We start from the raw sequence: 7,074 nt of genomic DNA, 5'->3' as shown, positions 1-7,074 counted from the left end.
ACCTCAAACAGTCCACAACAGAGAACAATATTCTCATTTCTGGGCATGCAACAGGAACTGTTCTAATTCCCATTGTTAGTCATAATCTGTGAATGGAAATAGCCTTTAGCCTACAACATCATATAAAACACAACTCCCCATGAGAAGTGGCAATTAAAAATGATTGAGTAAAGCCTCTCGTTTCCAAATAAAATTCATAACATTTCTCTTGGGAATATGGAAAGGCTTTTTGGGCTCCACCTGAACAGTGCATTTCCTGGACCAGTTTTCCCTGCCCTCCCAAATATCAGTCCCAACAATAACGTGCTAGTGAAAACGTGCAGCGTCCAGCACTGAAAGGTCTCAGAAGAGCTGATCTGATTGGCTCAGGCTGTGCTGAGGGCAGCCGACCTGGTAATGGTGCCATTGATAGAAACACTTTTCTACCTCATGTTAGTGAAAATGGGACATTTCACTTCCAGGAAAGAGGATGGGACTAGCATAGCATGTGCTTTGACTTCATTTGCATGTCTGGTGCACTCTTGCCCTCTCACTGAACCATAGCAGACCCTCCAAACCCTCAATCAGATTACCTATTAGCTGCCCACTACTATTATTTATAATCAAGAGAGGCTTTTCATGGAGGCATTGGGTCAGGCAGAGTTCAGTTAGAAAGGGCCGGGACCTTACAGTGACATGCATTAGCCCAGCTTCCAGTCTGCTGCTGAAATGCTCATATTATATATTCTTCTACTATAGTCTTTTCTGATTGCCTTTTTTGATTGCAATTGTAACAATAAAAAAGTGAGAAAAGACTTTACTTTGATATTTGCACTTTCACAAACACTTAAAGAAATCAGATAAGGAGAAGGAATCTCAGGGAGCCAAATAAGTTTGGAGCTTTCTGCAGAGTGCGAGGGGACATTAGCCAACAAACACGAGCATTCAGTGCATTGAATGTGATGACTATTATCAGAACATATTTCTAGAAAAAAAAAGTTTACCAACTGAGGCCAAAATCCATGCACGTAAACAAAACCATTAGGTAAGGCTAGGCACCTTTTTAGTTCCCAAGGAAATGTAAATTATAAGTGACCCTTTTTAACCTCACTCTCAAATCATGTCACTTGTATTTTAATACAGAACAAAAGATGCACATCAATAACTATTTCTTTAAATAGCTGTTCCAGGTCATTGAAAGAACTGTTAATTACAATAATGAGGTAAAAGAGCGGTCTTTAGAGAAAAATTAACTAGCCCACCAGACACATTTCATTAATTCACACCCTAGCATCCTTTAAAATGTACAGAAGCACAAAGTTGTGATCTTTTGAACCAAGCAAGTTTAACCTTGGAGTAAGTTAGTGTATTTGTATAGCCAAGTGTAGGCAGGGGTTATAAGATGAAGTGAGTCTCTTATAAAGTTCAAATTAATGAGGCAATAACAACCCTGAAAAATTGAAAATGCTTAAAAGTACACGTGTCCTTGTTAAAGCTTGGAGATGGATAGAGAAATCTGACACTCTGTACCTATTTTCCTGACAGATATCATATTTACCAGGCCATTCCCAAAACAAAACATTTTTGTGATATACAGTAAAAATGACCAACAATTCATTTCAGATCACAGGCATTGGCAGATATGGAAACAAGTCTAAACTCAGTGTATGCACAAACCTTGGTGGGAAATAGTAACAATCCCATTTTTAAATAGTAATAATATACAAAAGCAACACAATGTTCTGTCCTCATCCAAGATCAAAGCAAGGCATCTTCCTGATTCTAAGATGAACATGATATTTTATGGCCCAAAATTGAATTTGGTTTTAATACCATCCCTTGACAAAAGGAACTCATTAATTATGGGTTAGGGAACCTACACAGCCAGGTTTCCCTTGACATTCACAGATTATCAGGGGGATACTTTTACACTGATTAAACACTCATATCAATGCCCTGGCAAAAAACGTGACAGCAATAACTATGAAATAGTAGCATGGGTGATTAACCTCCTCTTTTCTGTATTTTTTTGTTTAAAAAAATCACTAATGTTGCCCTGCAGCAAAAACAGAAATGCACCATTGTGTGTTTAAAAAGAAACAGCTTCTGTTAAATCAACCCACCTTCAGGTGGTATTTTAACAATGTCTGAAAGCTTCTTTCTTCACTGCCCAATAGTGTCAACCTGATACAGTTATGGCCATACTAATCTCACACAGTAGTTAACACCTTAGTCAGGATAACACCCCTTCAGGATATGAAGATGGATCTCTGTCTGCATATTTTCATGTCCCTAAAGGCAGCGTCTGGACTGAGGTGAATCCAAACCCTGTCGCACACACAGCCTCAGTCTCCAAGCTCTTGCATTTTTGGCCTCACGTCAATCATTTCACAAATATTTACACAATGTTGTTAAAACACGTTTGAAAAGTTAAACGTGAAATATTTAACATTTGTGTGTTTGTGTGAGCGTGTGTGTGTGTGTGTGTGTGCGCGTGTGCGTCTGTGTGTCTGTCTGTTAGGGTAGCCAGATTTAGAATTTATCAAAACCAGACAACATGCTGGAAGCATAATTGTGAGGAATGAGATCGGTAAATTTCTTCCATCAATTACATTACATTGTCTGGCCGGAAACCACAAACTGGACCTGTACAAATACCTTGAAAACATTCCTGTCAAAAACCGGACCTTCCGGCTAGTGTGTGTTTTGGGTATAAATATATGCCAACAGGATGTTGCTTTCCCAGCAAGAAAGTACATTAAAGATCATGAAAAGGCCACACATTGGGCCTCCACCCCAGAAAGTTGGGGCCCAATGTGATGTTCTAATATGTTCTAATATTTTTTAAGGGCTTCTGTCAGTCAGGCCCCTTGGAATCATTCACCCCTGCCCAGAGGACATTTTAATGACTGAGACGGCCTAAAATGCTCATTCACATTTGTGGTGGTGTTCAATACTCCAGTCAAGCTGAGGGACCACTGTCTTCTCAGTTAGGCACTAAATATAGAAGCTCCAACAGTTTTCGATTGAGAAACATCTACTGCTGGTCAATATGGCTGTAAATCTGGGAACAAGAATTTTTAAAAAGTAACAGGAGACTTCCTAAACATTATGTCTCCTGAGTAACTTCGCAAAGGACTTCAGTTCTGTCCACGGGTCCGAAGCTCCATTCCCCTGCGATACAGGCACATGACTAGGGCGGGATTTGCGGAGGTGAGGGGTAATTACCGGCTCTGTCAGACACATCTGTTACAGCACTATTCCTCCCGTCAGTTCCTCTGAAAGCAAGCCGATACCTCACCCAGAGTTCATTACTAACGCAAAAGCCCCTGGCGGGATCTCCTGGAGCTCGCACAACTTTGTTTTTTTCACTACATACATCTGTCATGAATCAGAAGTTGGAGTTGGAGATTTAAAGAGAATCACAGCAAAGGTTGCTCATGCATAATACCACTGCATTTGTTTTCAGGGACCTTTAATACATAAACATACTGTATATTGCTACTGTTGGATATACTTTGTGAATTTTCGCTACTCAATGCACTCAAATCTACAGGTAAACTGGCACTGGATTGCACTGCTTTTAGAATGAAAATGGCTTGTCAATATGTACGTCATGATGACCGAATGATTCACTTTAACCCAGCAGTACTTGTGGCAGTGTTTTGTAAAATACAAACAAAATTAAATTGGATGTCATTTTCTCCATATGGCTTTATAGTCTTATTTTGTGTTGTACTTATTTTGGGTTGTACTTTTGGGTCTTCTGTAGAGAAGCTGATAACCTTATACACACACCCACTCAACCTCTAGTTGACTCTGGCAAACTGCAGGAATCTATTATATAATGAAAAGCGGTTTACCAACGAAGGCTCACCCAGTAAACTGTTGAATCTGATGTAGACGGTCTTTGTGAACCTCCCAGCCCTGGAGCCTGTGAAACAGGATGGGAAGCTTCGCGAGCGCTGCTGGGACTTGTTTCAGGGAGCCCGTGACGTGAGGTCAGGTCGAGTTCGCGCGGACGTTTGACAATCGCATCTAAATCTGCATTTAAACGCACTTTCGGTTTCTACCAGGCTGATCGTAACAATGCACTTGTCGGGAAAAAAAAGCGAAAAAAGCGAAAAAACAGCTTATCAAATGGCGCTTTTGTGGGGGTGAATAAACCTCAATGTGTACAACATGGATTCTATACAATATCCAATAACAATGAAGAAAAACTTGATTGATTTTTTATTTAAACTGTACTGCTTTGTCATATAACTCAAAAAGTTCGAAAGTTTAGCCTAAACCGTGAACTTTGGCTGGGCCCGGCAGATTGTTCCGCTGCAGAAAAGGGGACAATTGCATACAATAGTGGTGAGCAGGCACTTAGGAAAGAGAAAGGTGTAGCCCCTAGCCTACATCTTAACTCTGCTTCACCCCTGCCCCTGACAATCACTTGTTACCCAACCCAATTAGGAGTTCATGTAAAGTCATTGAGTGATTGAATAACCATTTCCGTATTTCCTGCCAAGCATTGGATTTTGCTGTTAAATCAGATGAAGATTCATTATGCAATTTTATTGTGTCATGTATGATAGATGTGTTTTTATTTTCCAGCTATGTTTCTGTCTCTCGTAACACCTATTGCTTGCCATGTACCCGCATGTTCATCTTTTTTCACTCAAATACAGAGCCAATCTGAAGACTTGAGATGGAACTTGAATGTACTTCTCATCTCCCTCTCACCTGAAGGTTTCCTGACTGGTCTTTTGGACTCTACATAGAGGATCTTGGAGATCAGGGTTGGGGGGGGGGGAGGTATTTTTTAGTACTTATTTCCTATTTCATAGAACTTTTCTTGGTCCTATATGCTACAGCATCTACAAGCTAAAGGAAGTGACCCATCCTTCACCCTAGAGAGGGGAAGGACGGGTCACAGGAAGGTCCCAACCTCATTTCAACCGCCCACCCATTTCAGCAGCAAAACACGCTCAGTGCGTATTCTCTATCATAATCCGGGTACTCTTTGTATTTGAATGTGAAGCTCCATCATAGCTCTTTGCGTAATTCTATTCCGCACAATGTGCCACACCTTGTTTAAAATAACACATTTCCACAGTTATAAAGGACACATCGGTCTAGACTGTGTTCAACACTATCCAGCGTAAAAGACACAGGGTGCCAAAAGGTCAGAAAAAGCAATGGATCATTTATTCTCTCATTCATAAGGTACACCTCATCTTGCAAAATGAAAAGGGTAGGTATGCAGTACACTGACGAGCAGCCTTTTTTGCACCTGGTTCCCGAGTCACCTGGCCTGTATGTGAACTGAGTGGTCTCTCTTACGCTTTCTACAGTTGACTCTCACAGTGATGAAGACTGGCCATCTGATGGGATGCAGATACCAGTCATAACTCTGATTTATCTGGGTCTAGGTAGCCAGCCTGTTGGCCTTTTAACATTATAGTGCTATGAAAATGACCAAGTTGTTGCTCTAATGCGAAATATTTGCTTTGTCCTAATTCTCTACTCTGTCCTTGTTTCCTCCATTCTTCCCCTCCTTCCCTGTTGTGGAAGCAAGGTGAGAAAGGGAGAAATCCTTTTAAAAAACACAGCCAATGACATGAGCAGAACTGACACAGAGAGGAGTAGGACAGGTCCTGTCATGTGATAAGAGCACACTGCCATTAACCAGTTCTGCAAAACACATGCAATATCTTTCAGTCACTGCTTCTCATACTCAAGAATGGATGGTTTTGAAATCTTCCCCTTAATTGTAATGGCCTGAATGCAGTGACTGAAATGTAATGTTTGTCTATGAGTGTAATGTTTTTATCTTGCCTGAATGTAATTTAATTTCTCTCTACAATGCCTGTCACGGTTGTGGAGGGTGGGACGCAATTGCGGACCGAGGGGATCTAAAAGTTAACCCTGAGGGATAACCACCAAATCGCTGAGCGATAGAAAGGGAAGGGGAAAAACCAAATAATAAAGAGCGAAGTAATCGCTCTCTCCACCCACTGAAACTTCTGTCAGCGGGCTCAGAAAACTAAAAGAAATTAAACACCGCCGCAGCGTAGCTGCCCAAAAAGAAAACCCCCACTAGAAAAACAGAGTGGGGTCACTTACAAAAGAAAAAGGATATTCGCAGCCCGGCGGGTAGAAAACAAAAAGAAAACTAAAGAGACGAGGGCAAAATGTCCTCCACAGCGCAGAGAGATAACCAACTCGAGAAGAAACTAAACGATGATCAAATCAGGCAGATAGGATCAACACGGTAACTTCTGCCGATTCTCACACCCCTACACACTAAGAGTCTGACAAACAATGAGTCTGCGCTGAACCCCAGAAATCAGGGGCTACATATAGGCCTCCTACACCTGACCCTCATCAGGGACAATTAGCTCAGACAAATACCTGTGAGGTGCTATCGCCTCACCATAGTACTCATACACCTGCCCCTCGTCAGGGTCAATTAACTCGCAGAAATCAGAGAGAGAGGTGCCACCACCTCACAATGCCTGCCATTGTAAAGACTGGAGGTCTTGAGAAACGTATCTAAAAAATATCTAAAATATCCTTCATCACAGAAACTGGACCAGCTGCACACATACACTAAAACTAAAATAATATATTTTAAAAACCCAGAAAGTTAACTATCCCTTTAATGCTAACTAAAATGATGATTTGTGTGTGTAACATTTTCATAGCATTTTCAAAAAGAAAAAAAAAAGAACAGAAGTGTTGAAATAAGAAGCGTATGTCAACATGTAAGTACGGGATGTGAAGAACTCAATCAGGGTTCTAATGACTGTAATTGCCTCATTGTGAAGGAGTAGCCTTCACAGTGGAGAGGAGCTGGGATTTGCATGATTAATAGTGAAATGTGTGTAAGTATGCATGTGCACTTTAATGTTCCCAAGACATTTACAATTTTCTTTACAAAGAACTACTGTATAACAAGCTTTATTCACAAATTGCATACAATAAACAATGTTAAATTAAATTGAATGCTTGTCTTGTAGGCCAACTAATTGATTAATTGACTGGAATGTACTCAGGTGAGAAAGATCATTCAGGCCTATTTAAACTGTGTGTTAACGGGTGGAG

Source organism: Anguilla rostrata, chromosome 18 (genome assembly GCF_018555375.3).
Source record: "Anguilla rostrata isolate EN2019 chromosome 18, ASM1855537v3, whole genome shotgun sequence".
NCBI classification, from domain to species: domain Eukaryota; kingdom Metazoa; phylum Chordata; class Actinopteri; order Anguilliformes; family Anguillidae; genus Anguilla; species Anguilla rostrata.
This window is presented reverse-complemented; position numbering follows the sequence as displayed.